The sequence below is a fragment of the Typopeltis vanoorti genome, chromosome 7 (genome assembly GCF_054136105.1).
Source record: "Typopeltis vanoorti isolate ZY-2024b chromosome 7, IOZ_Tvanoo_1.0, whole genome shotgun sequence".
Lineage (NCBI taxonomy): Eukaryota > Metazoa > Arthropoda > Arachnida > Uropygi > Thelyphonidae > Typopeltis > Typopeltis vanoorti.
In genome coordinates this window covers 29,259,919-29,272,527 of record NC_143555.1, presented here as the reverse complement: position 1 = coordinate 29,272,527, position 12,609 = coordinate 29,259,919, and the positions used below count along the sequence as shown (strand labels likewise).

The following is a 12,609-nucleotide window of genomic DNA, read 5'->3' as shown; positions in this document are numbered from 1 at the left end:
GTTGCAGTGTGTGTAGTCACTCCCATACCTCCTATTGCGTAGATTCATTTTCCAAACGGAGTAAGTAGGACACTTGCTTCAAGGTTAGGGTTAGCAGGATAATCATAAACATCCATGCCCACGGTAGGATTCGAACCTACAGCCTCTTGGCTGGAAAGCAGATACATTCCACTCGGCAGAAATTCTTCACTGCACAAAATTACGCAAACGTATCTTAACCAATAACAACGTCTTGGCCGCCATTCTTCTACTAAGCATTCGTGCCATAATTTAAGTTTTAAATAGTTTAAGGTGTATACACATAATTTATATACTCCAGGGAGTATTCTTTCAGCCTAATCTTTTGAAAATCTTTTGGCAGGTGGGTTCCGCCATTAACTTCAAGATTAGCCGAATTAACTCTGATTTGTGAATGTTATCAGTGTTAAGGGCTTACAATGATTCTTGACCACCATCTTGTTAATCTAAACCCTGAAACTCTTATTATATGAAATGCTATATTTGTAAAAATCGACTGTGAGACGTCCAATATTACAGAGTAATACGATTAATAGGGCAACGATATGGCGGCAGCTATATCTCTCATTCTCTCCTCCTCTCCTGAAAGCTTGGTTCATTGACAGCTTCAGCTCACTATCAATGAAGTCTGAAAAATGGAGACTCGCTGCTCTCTGTGTTCAAAAACTAGTGGACTAAAGGAGCTCTCCCTGTTCCTTTTGGGGAATTAAAGAAATTGAAGGATTTTTTTAGTTATTTATTTTATATTTATTTTTATTTATTTATTTTTATGTGTGTGTGTGTGTGTGTGTGTGTGTGTGTGTGTGTGTGTGTGTGTGTGTGTGTGTGTGTGTGTGTGTGTGTGTGTGTGTGTGTGTGTGTGTGTGTGTGTGTAATTTTAATGACTTAAAACACCAAGATAATTAAGAATAAAAGTTTCATAAGGACAGTTAATATTATAAGAACTTGTATTTGATAATTTAACTGCACATTATTTGAAATGTAAATATTCTCTATTTATTCCTGTTTGTAGAAGTTTAACGTTATGCAATAGCTCAATTTTATTATATTTTGTTTTGTTGTCATGGAAACGTATGTTAGATAGTGAGCACGTTTTTGGAACACCACGTGAGGAGAAGGTTTAATAAAAAGAGTTTTAGTCAAAGAATTCACGAGAATAATTTAGGCGAGAAGAATGGATATAAAAAGCAATGAACGCTGAAATTAATAATAAGGGAGAGTAAAAAAGATGCGGCTCGTTTGTTAGTGTTTAGTGTCGTGTATTATTGATGATGAATTATGAATTGGTTTGATATGTTTTTAGCGATTTATATTTATGCTTATTCATTAGTAATAGTAGTTAATTGCTTGCTACCATAAGCAGTCACTTTATTTTCCATAGTGCTTTATCCAGGTAAGTCATTTGTAATTACAAGCGCGATTCGCTAGGCCTACATTGCTAGTAGACTAACTCAGTCTACAGGTCAACAGGATTACCCGAGAAACTGCTAGTTTCTCTAAAGCCAAACTATGGACTCTCCATACGACGAGCTTGATTTCAAACAGCTTTTGGCTGTCTTTAAGTACATTGGTGGCCTTCTACAAAGGAAATGGCCAGGTAAGGTGGCAATCCACCAAGTAGAAGAAGTGGATACAGAGGACTGTCAATCCCCTGACCCTCTCCCCAGCACTTCTCAAGATAACACCAGAGAGATTATGTCACCGGTAAACGACCAACCCCTAGTGGACTCAGATAACTCTAGAGACTATCAGGTTGTCAGCAGAAAAAAGCATAAGAAGAGTTCATCAGCAGCAGCAGAACCTGAAATAGTACATCAAATGGACACATCAGTGCTATCTGGTACAAGAACAGAGACAGATATACTGACACAGCCCAAAGAGAGGATACCACCAGTAATCCTGAGATCTAAGGAAAAATGGTCGTCACTTGCACGAATGATGAAGAACAATAACATCAAGTTCTCATCAGCCAAAAACACAAATGATGGAGTCCGCATACAGCCGGAAGGAACAACGGACTACCGCCAGCTCACCAGGCTTATGGATGAACAGAAACTACCATACCATACTAACTAAAAAGTGAAAAGAACCTTAAGGTAGTGATCAGAGGATTGGTAGAAAACATAACATCAGAAGAGATAGCTACTGACCTCAGATCACAAGGCTTGGAGCCAATCAAGATTTCTCGTATGTATAGAGCAGACAAGCGTCCCATGCCTCTGGTCTTAGTGGAGATCAGTAAGATCAGAGAGAAATCTACGATCTCAGAATAGTCTGCAACTTAGTGATCAGGACTGAGCCACTGAGAAGAAACGCATCGGCTGGTCAATGCCATCGCTGCCAAAAATATGGGCATGCGCAGAAACTATGCAGGGCAGAATGCAAATGTGTAAAGTGCGGTAACAACCATCCCTCACACATCTGCACTAAGCCACGGACAACGCCTGCAAAATGTGCAAATTGTGGTGGCCCACATCCAGCCAACTATAAGGGCTGTTCTTTCTGCCCATCTAACCTGTCGATGACGAGAGAGGCAACAGTCCCGTCCACTCAGAAGCGTGGCACACAACCTGCTCCGGAAGTCATAGCGCGGACAGTAACACCCAACAAATCATATGCCTCCGCGGTCTCTTCACACAAGATGCCGGGATCGAGCAGCCAACACTCCACCGCAACGCTTGCCGCTACTCTGGGAGAGATGTTACTGGCATTCAGCGAAACAAACCCCTCCCAGGCTGACACCAACAAATTCCTGAGGAACACCCAAGTCATTTTCACAATGATTAATGGATAATCCGGCCAGCACAACGAACTCTTTACAGATCGCATTTTGGAATGCCAACGGTCTCAATAATAAACTCCTGGAGCTACGAGAATTTGCAGACCGCTACAAAATTGATATACTCCTGATAAATGAGACTCACCTCCGACCCTGTGATAACTCTAAACTCAGATATTACTCATTGCTCAGAAACGACAGATCTAATGCCAGAGGTGGCGGTACTGCCATTTATGTCAAGAGGAACATCCGACATAATGAAATCAAAAAGATCAACACAACAAATCTGGAAAATACTGTTGTCGAAATCCACACCAATAATGCAGGCAGTCTCAAAATATTCTCAGTCTATAACCCCCTGGCAAAACTCTATTATCCTCTGATCTTTCTCAGCTGCTCGATACAACTGAAGCAACAATTGTGGTAGGTGATCTTAACTCTAAACATCCACTATGGAATAGCAAAGGCTTCAACAGCAACGGACGCGTTCTACACAACTTCGCCTCACTAAGGAACATCGTTATCACAGGTCCGGCTGAACCAACGCACTACGGGCCGCGAGGCAGACCAGATGTGCTTGACATTGCCATCTTCAAGAACACATCATATCACTTTCAACTACAAGTCGTTAATGACCTCAGTTCTGACCACAACCCAGTACTTTTAAGCCTGGGAGGGGATCCAGAACTCATTATCAGCCAGACGCGTACTAACTTCAAAAAATTTAATACTACTCTCAGCACCCTAATAGGCTCAGTACCAACTATCTCGTCGCGAGAAAAAATTGATGCAGGGGTCCAGTACCTTGAAAATAAAATACATGTTGGCTTATCTGCAGCCTCCTCTGCCCATATCCCAGTCAAAGAAAAGCTAGTTCCGGAAGACATCCGCACTTTAATCCGCAATAAAAATAAGATCAGGCGCCTCTATCACACCACACTCTCTCCTCAAGATCGCCAGGAGCTAAATAGAGCGACGAATTTAATTCGCTACGCATTGAAAGATTACAGAAACCAAGAGTGGGAAAGAAAACTGTGTTCCCTTGAAGCGGAAGACAACCCCATATGGAAGATGACTAAGGCTCTCCGAACGAACCGCTCTGCCATACAGCCCATTCACGGAGAAAGAGGTATGGTCTATAGAGACGATGAAAAAGCTGAAGCCTTTGCAGACGCCCTACAACTTCAATGTAGCCCAAATTATGCACATGCAGACTTACTTTTCATGGAAAGAATACACAGACATGTCCGAAACGCACTACGCCAGCCCTGCAGCCGTGAAAATATCTGCAATACTTCGCCTAGAGAAGTCTACTCCATAATAAGAAAAATCAACAACAAAAAAGCCCCAGGACCAGAAGAAATTACTAACAAAACCATCAAGGCGCTCTCGCATAACGCAATTATGCACCTCGTTGCCATTATTAATGCAATACTCCGTTTTAGTTACTTTCCCACTCGATGGAAACACGCAGACATTATTCTCATCCACAAACCAGGTAAGGCGCCACAATTTCCGCAAAACTACAGACCAATCAGCCTTTTATCATGCCTGGGAAAGATAGCGGAAAAAGTCATTCTAAACCGACTGCAAGCTGAAGTGGACAAAAACAACCTGATCCCGGGTGAACAATTTGGCTTCCATTCTGACCATAACACTACCCAACCGGTCCACAGGTTGACAGAATTCATACAACTGGTTTCAACTAGGGACAACACACAGGAGCTATCTTTCTCGACGTTGAAAAAGCCTTTGATAAAGTGTGGCACAAAGGCCTTGTATATAAACTACTTACAGCTAACATACCTCTCTATCTTACCAAACTCATAGACTCCTTCCTAAAAGACCAGAAATTCCAGGTGAAGCTGCGCGGACTCAGATCCTCACCGAGAAGAATCATCGCGGGCGTCCCCCAAGGATCACTACTATTTAACATCTTCGCAGATATCCCAAACGCAGCATCAACCACCATTGCTAGCTATGCGGATGATATGGCGATTCTGAACAGATCTCTCAGACCACACTTAGCCACGCAGCGTCTACAAAACGCAGCAACTAGCCTGGAAGACTGGTTCAGGAAATGGAGAGTAGAAGTCAATGCAGAGAAAAGCACTGCTATCCTCTTCACAAGACGACACCACGGAGTAATCAAACTTTTTAACACAGAAATCCCATGGAAAACCAAAACCAAGTATCTAGGCATACAACTGGATAACCGACTCAGCTTCAACCCTCACATTACTTATGCTTGTAATAAAGCCAACACAGCAATCAGCCAACTCTACTCCCTCATCAACCGAAGAAGCAAAATGAATATTAACAACAAACTTAAGATCTATAAAACAATCATCAGACCCACTTTCATATACTGATCGCCGGCTTGGGGACACACTGCCCCCAGCAACATCAAGAAGCTGCAGGTCATCCAAAACAAGTGCCTTCGTATGATATTTGATGCTCCGTGGTTTGTCAGGAATGCTCTCCTCCACCGAGATGCTGACATTTCGGATGTTCCGACGTATCTCCGTTACATTGCAACTGCATTTTTCACCAAAGCAGCAATTCACCCAAACCAAATCATTAGAGAGTCATCTAACTACGATGAAAACGACAGGTGGAAGCAAAAGCCCGAAAGCGGCTCTGCTCATCGGTACATGGGCTCCCACACAGCCCTAAATTGGGCGAGCCAGGTGCTCAATAATCTCTTAATAATTTAAATCAACTTCCTAGCGATGAAGGGATTATAATCCACGGGATTGAGATCCATCTAGCCACAGAATTTAACAGTAAATTAATAATAAGGAAACAGAGAGAGAGAGAGAGAGGATTAGCCTTAGGTTGGAATCGGGGCATTCGGGAATCACAGTACGATAATAGCAAGTCGGCAAGTCACTCAAGCAGCTAATAAAGTCTGCTAGTCGAGAGGCGGTTAGCTAATAAGTTGTAGAATAACAATTATAGCTACGGAAGACAGCTGAGTGACTACTAAATAGACTAGCAATACTTGAGTTGAGATTTAATTTCAGAGTCGACCTGTCAAGGACACACAGAATCTTGAAATAAAACACGGAGTTTCTAGAGAATAGTAGAGCAGTGAAGTTGAAGTTTACCGTTAGCTGTGGTTAGAATTATAGTGCCTAAAGAATTATTTGAATGCTGGAGGAATGAACAACTGTGCATATAAAACCTCAAGTTAAGGAATTATTGTGTGTTGCCTTATTTCATGAGTGATCAGTTGTACTTCATGCTAGAACGTTTGTTTATGTGTATTGTGACCGATGATTAATTCAGTTATTGCCTAGAAGAATTATTTTAATGAGTGCCGTTTACTGTTTAAAGTGTTTACAGTTATAAAAAGTGTATATGTATAAGTAGATGAAGATAGAAGATTATCGGTAAGACTGTTCCAACCATTAACATTTCTATACAGAGAAGTGTGTGAGTTTCATCCTAGAATTTCCTTATATTAACAGTAACTATTGCGGAGAATTAGCTAAAGTGTATATTTAAAAGTGTTTGTTTGTGAAGAGGTATTGCTGCAATTTTTGTTGTATTTGGAACTTAAGGAACTGTGAGAAGACTGTATTATAGAGACAACAGATTTACCATTGTATGAGTTGAATGATTGAATTTACCTGAGGAGTTAAAATGTTTGTGATATCTTAATTACTGATTTAAACTTAAGTGTAAAATTTGTGATTTTAAAATTGAATGTTTGTTTTTGTTTATCTAAAGTTGTATTTTGCCTTAATCTCTTTTACTGCACCATTCATAAAATATTCGAACCAAAGCGGGTAAATTAAATAAGTCAAATATACTCAGCCAGTATATATTTTAAGGAGAAATAGTTGAAGGTTGATTTTTCTTCAATTCTTGAACTAATTCAGATATAGAGTGGCGCAGTCTATAAATATAAATTTTCTCTATATTTGTATTAGAAATCAACTAGCAACTATTTTTTAGGTTAAGAACATCGTAATAACTAAATGTCGGATCAAAAGTAAAGATTGACAAGAAGTAGGATCCAACAACAGTAAAATAGAAGTTTCTCAATACTTTTTGGAGAGAAACCATTATTGACGAAGGTCCCTTTGAGAAAATTAAGTTCATTTTGAAGCTCTACGTCTGATAATAACGATCTGGCCCAATGCACAAGAGTAGATATAATTTCTGAGGTGGGTATTGGTGAGAGGACACGTGAAGGTATCTATCTGTATGTGTTGGTTTCCTGAAGATTGAAATTTGAATATTATCAATACTCCTAGTTAGCTTTATGTCTAATAAAGGATTGTTAACTTCTAGCTCAGAGTGAATTTGATGTTGTGATGAAAATTATTTAGATGATCCAAGAAAACTTTGAGGTTACTCGGCCGTGTTCCCATATAAGAAAAACATCGATGTTGATAGAGCATGGGAAGTGGTCAAGGAGCATTCATGGGAAGTTATGATTGATTGTATACCTAGGATCCGAATAGTAAAACAAGTAGGGGTTAAATGGATGAATAACACCATTAAGCTTGAGCTGCAAAGAAAGAAACAACTGTGGAGGGAATTTAAAGAGAAAGGTGACTTGCAGGTCTATGGAATGAACCTTATGAGAACAGGTTGAAGATTTGTGGGTTTGCAGAAATTGGTTGATAGGTGGAAAAGGGGAGATATGATTGAGGCATTCAAATTGCTGAAGGGTTTCTATAGGATTAATTCAGATATTTTTGAAATCAGGACTGGTGGTTGGAGAACTAGGGGACACCTCTGGAAGCTGGGCAAGAGTGTGGTTAGCAAAGGTTTTAGAGCTGGGTTGTTTACTTTTAGAGTGGTAAATGAGTGGAATTAGCTGCCAGAGTCTGTTGTGAGTGCTCTGACAGTGAGTGAGTTCAAGGCAAGGTATGATAGATACTGTGAGAATGTCGTATAGTTGTGTAAACATGATGTTTAGGGCCTCCCTCGATGAGTCTAAGGACTCCCTGGAGTTTCCCATAATAATAATAATAATAATAATAATAATAATAATAATAATAATAATAATAATAATAATAATAATAATAATAATAATAATAATAATAATAATAACGGAGCCATATATATATATATATATATAAATTCAGCTAATGTCTTTTAATCCCTTATAGGGAGTAGGCGAGGCCATTTCAACCCTATCTAACTTTTGGAGACTGAGTGGGCAGTTGAGTCTCTCCACTGGTAGCCAATCAATGATAACTGGCCCAAGACTATCACTAATTGAAGCAGCCCACAGTGGAGCGATCGATCAACAAGTGCTGCTATCTCATTTTCCCTAACACTAACACAATATTTTTAATGTGTGACATAGTGTTGGTTCTATGGTTCTTGAGTTTTTGGGAAAAAACCCTTGCCCGTGCCAGTGATCGACTATCTCGGGAGCCGGTCGAAAAAAAGGCTGAGAAAAAGTTCCTCTGGTCGTCGACTAGATTTGAACTAAAATCTGTCTTCGCGTGGTTTAGTGCTGAGGAATTGCCTCCGTAGTGCAATTGGAAGAATGATGGTACATGCGCCCTTCGACTGGAATAGACCTAAGTTCGATTCTCGTCGCGACGGGAGGAATCTTTATCTGGACGATTTCAATCGAAGGTGAGTTAGCCGATCTCATACGGAGGTAGCAGGGTTTGTTCTCCCGGAAACATGGGTTTTTCATCCCGCATACAGACAAATCGGCCCTTCAGAACACACACAATTTACAGACAAAAAATACTAGTTGTGGTGGAGGTGGGCGGTAGATGCCATTGATGGAGATGATTCGTAGAAGAGATTCGGTGTAATGGTTGAGACAGTTGTAGTTGTCCTCCCGCGATGAGTCTTCGGACTCCTTGGAGGTATCAGGAATAATAATAATAATAATGCAAATACCACTTCCACTGAGCTACATAGACTGGTATAATAATATAATATAATAAAAAATATATATAAATTTGTGTGTGTGTGTGTGTGTGTGTGTGTGTGTGTGTGTGTGTGTGTGTGTGTGTGTGTGTGTGTGTGTGTGTGTGTGTGTGTGTGCGCGTGCGCGCGCGTGCTTGCGTGCGTGTGTGCGTGCACAAACACACATAGATTTATGAATAGGAACACCAGATGACAGCAGTCTACGGTCTTCTCTCGCTGCTTCTGAGAAACATTAGTAGATATGAGCTCAGCTACCGGCAGTGACTATGGATGGAACTTGACCGACTACCAATTCCCAAGTTTGAAACATTTTCATTTACTTCCTTGAAGAATTAAAAAGACATTGAGAATGTTTGCAGCACCTTTCCTACCTCCATTCTTGAAGGTAGTTAACCATTGATGCATATCCGAAATCTATACATCTTTGTACAACTGGATTACATAATAAATTGCGATAGAGGCATTGCAATTAACAGCATATGGAAAAAAAAAGCAGATGTATGGAATACTGTTTATTAATGATAAGGGGTTCCACACTGGTATATTGTTTCTCTATACAAGGATGTATCATTTTACAGAAAAAACTGTGCTATCCCCAGTGTATAATTGCACCTATTTTCGCTACAGTAGAAAATTTCGTAAGTCAACAGCTTCTGGAACAAATTATAATAATTATTACAAGACATTTCCATGGAATTATTATTATTATAGGCCGCACGAAGGAAGTCTTGGTTTCGAGTCTAGTCGGCGACTAGAGGAAATTTTTCTAAGCCTTTTTTCGACCGGTTCCCGAGTTAGTCGATCTCTGGCACGGGCAAGCAGGTTTTTCCTCCCGGAAACTCGGGTTTTTCGTCCTGTAAACTCAAGAAAATCGACCGTAGAACCCACATTATTTCAGACATTAAATATATTGTGTTAGGGTTAGAGACCACGAGATGGCGGCACATTTGAGCCGTCTCTCTTCACTGCGTACCGCTTAATTAGTGATAGCCTTGGGCCATCTGTCTCTGATTGGGTACCAGTGGAGATTGAACTGCCCACTCAGTCTCCAAAAGTTAGATAGGGCTAAATGGCCTCGCCTACTCCCGTATATACGGGAATAAAAAGGCGTTAGCTGATTTTTTTTTTTTTTATTATATGACATCTCCAGGGAGTCCAAAGACTCATCGAGGGAGAGTATGCCAACAGAATCGAACGATGATCCCTTCCAACTACTAACCGCACTCAAACTTGCTTAACGTTTTGCGTGAGCCATTAGTAGCAGAGGCTCTACCAATCGACCAACAATTTCATGACTCATACACTAACTCTTAATTGTGTGTGTGTGTGTTCCCTGATGGGTTTACCTGCTTCCGGGAAAGAATGTTGCTGGAGGTAGCTTTGCTTTCCTACCTGTTCACCTTTTTATTTATTTATTTATTAGTGTGGCAGTTTCGTTAAGTCTTAAGATATACTGTCACTGGCACCCTCTGACACTCTCGCCCTTGCGACTACCCCCAATGCCGCAGCATTCGTATACTACTGGTTTCCAGCAAAAAAAAAAAACCCTGCTACAACTTCCGTATGAGACCGGCTAGCTCACCTTCACTTGAAAAATTCCATATAAGGATTCCTCTCATCACGATGAGAATCAAACCCAGGTTTTCTAGTCGAATTGCGGAACGCATTACATAAAAAAATAAATAAATAAAAAGGTATTTTTGCACTCGACTGTTAAAACATGCACACTCAAATAAAGCAGACCACTAACAAACAAAGCCAGCTTTAATTCGTGATGTATGTAAATTCGTTGCATATCTCACCAACCGCAATTTACAATGTTCCTCTATATAAATTCGTATTATCGAATCGAAACATTTTTACCATGCGCTTGATATATATATATATATTCTGGCTTGCTGGATGGTATATCGTGCGCTTGATTGTTCTGTTAGCATGTTTGTATCAGTCTAATTGCAAGTATCAGTTGTTAGTTACTGCAGGGAGTTCACCGATTTATGAAAAACTTTGTAAGGAAACTTCTGATTTTAATTAATAATTAAACTATTAAACTACTTGAATTAATAATTAAATTATATCGTGGGAATACGTGTTTTCATTTTCGTAGAGTTTAAATGAACTAAAGACCAAATCAGTTAGAAGTGGTACTTTTTGATGAGTAGCAATAGTTGGAGAACTCGAAACGAGTAACAACAGATTTCGACTGAAATATGATTCACTCTTTACCAGTTGCTTGAATGAACCTTTTATTTCTTCGAAATGGAAGTGTTGATGCCGTCACGTCTTTTAATCGCTCTAACTTATTTCTGTACCATACAACTTTATATGCCACCACATTTTAAACTTATTTCGTATTCATTTTGTTGCTGTTATCATATATATATATATATATATATATATATATATATATATATATATATATATATATATATATATATATATATATATAGAAAGTTTTTTAACTTGGGTATATTATGTATTCAAGATACCAAGTAATTTTATATAAACTTGGTAATTTTAAGTTTGCGCCTGCACATAGTGCAAGTCTGAGGTAACTCGTGGTAGTGCTAGTCTGTAAAATTCATAAGCTCTGCATTACTTCAACCTTAGCATTGTCAGGTCTGGCTCCCACTGATGAGAGACCTCAATAAAGTTCGAAACCAGTATCGGTAGTGACCATTGCCTTTAATGCATAGCATCATACATCTCTGCAAGGGGATGTGCTTTACATTAAGGGAAAAATACTAAGGAAAGTGATCAGAGCTTATTCCACCTTTACCACGAACTGCCTCAGACTTGCACTACGTGCAAGCGCAAACTTGACTTACTTGTCTGCTTGCTTACTTGGGAAATAGGATTAAAAACTAAGTTTATATAAAATTACTTTGGTATCTTGAATATATATATATATATATATAGCCTCCATAGCTCAGTGAGTAGCCAGATGAAGCCCTTTGGTCGGAAAGACCTGGGTTCGATTCACATCAGTGATATGAGGAACTTTCATCTGGTCTCTTTCATTAAAGGTTAAAGGTGAGTTAACTGGTCTCATATGGAGGTGGATGGTTTTTTTTCTCCCAATAACTTGGGTTTTTCATCCCTCAAAACAGGCAAACCAGTCTCATGAACACACACAGCTTCATTCATAAAATATACTACGGCAGGGAAGGCAGCAGGAAACCACCATACTCATAATCATCTCCCTAGTATGGTAGCATATCTGTATGGCTGAGGGAAGAGGATAGGATATATGTATATGTATATGTATTGCACTATATAGTGCAATATCTATATCTGTATATCATATATATATATATATATATATATATATACAGGGTGGTTCAAAATTCCACGTACAAACTTTGAGGGGAGGTAGAGAACATCAAAATCAACCATGTTCCCAGGAAAGCATGACTGGAAACATCACCTGAAGGTACTAACAGGGACACAAAGATTCAGAAATAACACAAGGCAGTAAGTAGTGTAAAAAACTTTATTAGGCATAACTGAACAGTTCAATAGTAGTTGGATACATAATGTGGCTAATTTGCCATCTCGGCATTCATAAAACGATGCATGTTCTTTGTACAATGTCAAAAAGCTTGAATGAAGAAGCCCCAGTTGCTCACCTGGAGCGCTGGCAAACAGCACCACCTATCACTTTCGGGTGGCATTACCGGTCATGCTTTCCTATGTGAATATAGTTGATTTTGATGTTCTCTACCTCCCCCTCAAAGCTTGTACGTGGAATTTTGAACCACCCTATATATATATATATACACCATATATACCATATATATATATATATATATATGGTATGTAGATGACATCACGTGATGTATATATATATATATATATATATATATATGATATAGTACAAGTTCTGAGTTGTGACCTTA

General features: G+C 39.3%; 1 protein-coding gene across 2 annotated transcripts in view; it reads left to right on the top strand.

Moving 5' to 3' along the window:
- The first annotated feature begins 10,665 nt into the window (after positions 1 to 10,665).
- The window catches only part of LOC150104544 (ras GTPase-activating protein-binding protein 2-like), a 284,999-nt gene continuing 283,055 nt past the window's right edge, over positions 10,666 to 12,609 (top strand). For both annotated transcript variants that reach the window (XM_090395758.1, XM_090395757.1), the window contains exon 1: positions 10,666 to 10,719. The gene's annotated coding sequence lies outside the window, so the exon portion shown is untranslated. The remainder of the gene's footprint in view (positions 10,720 to 12,609) is intronic.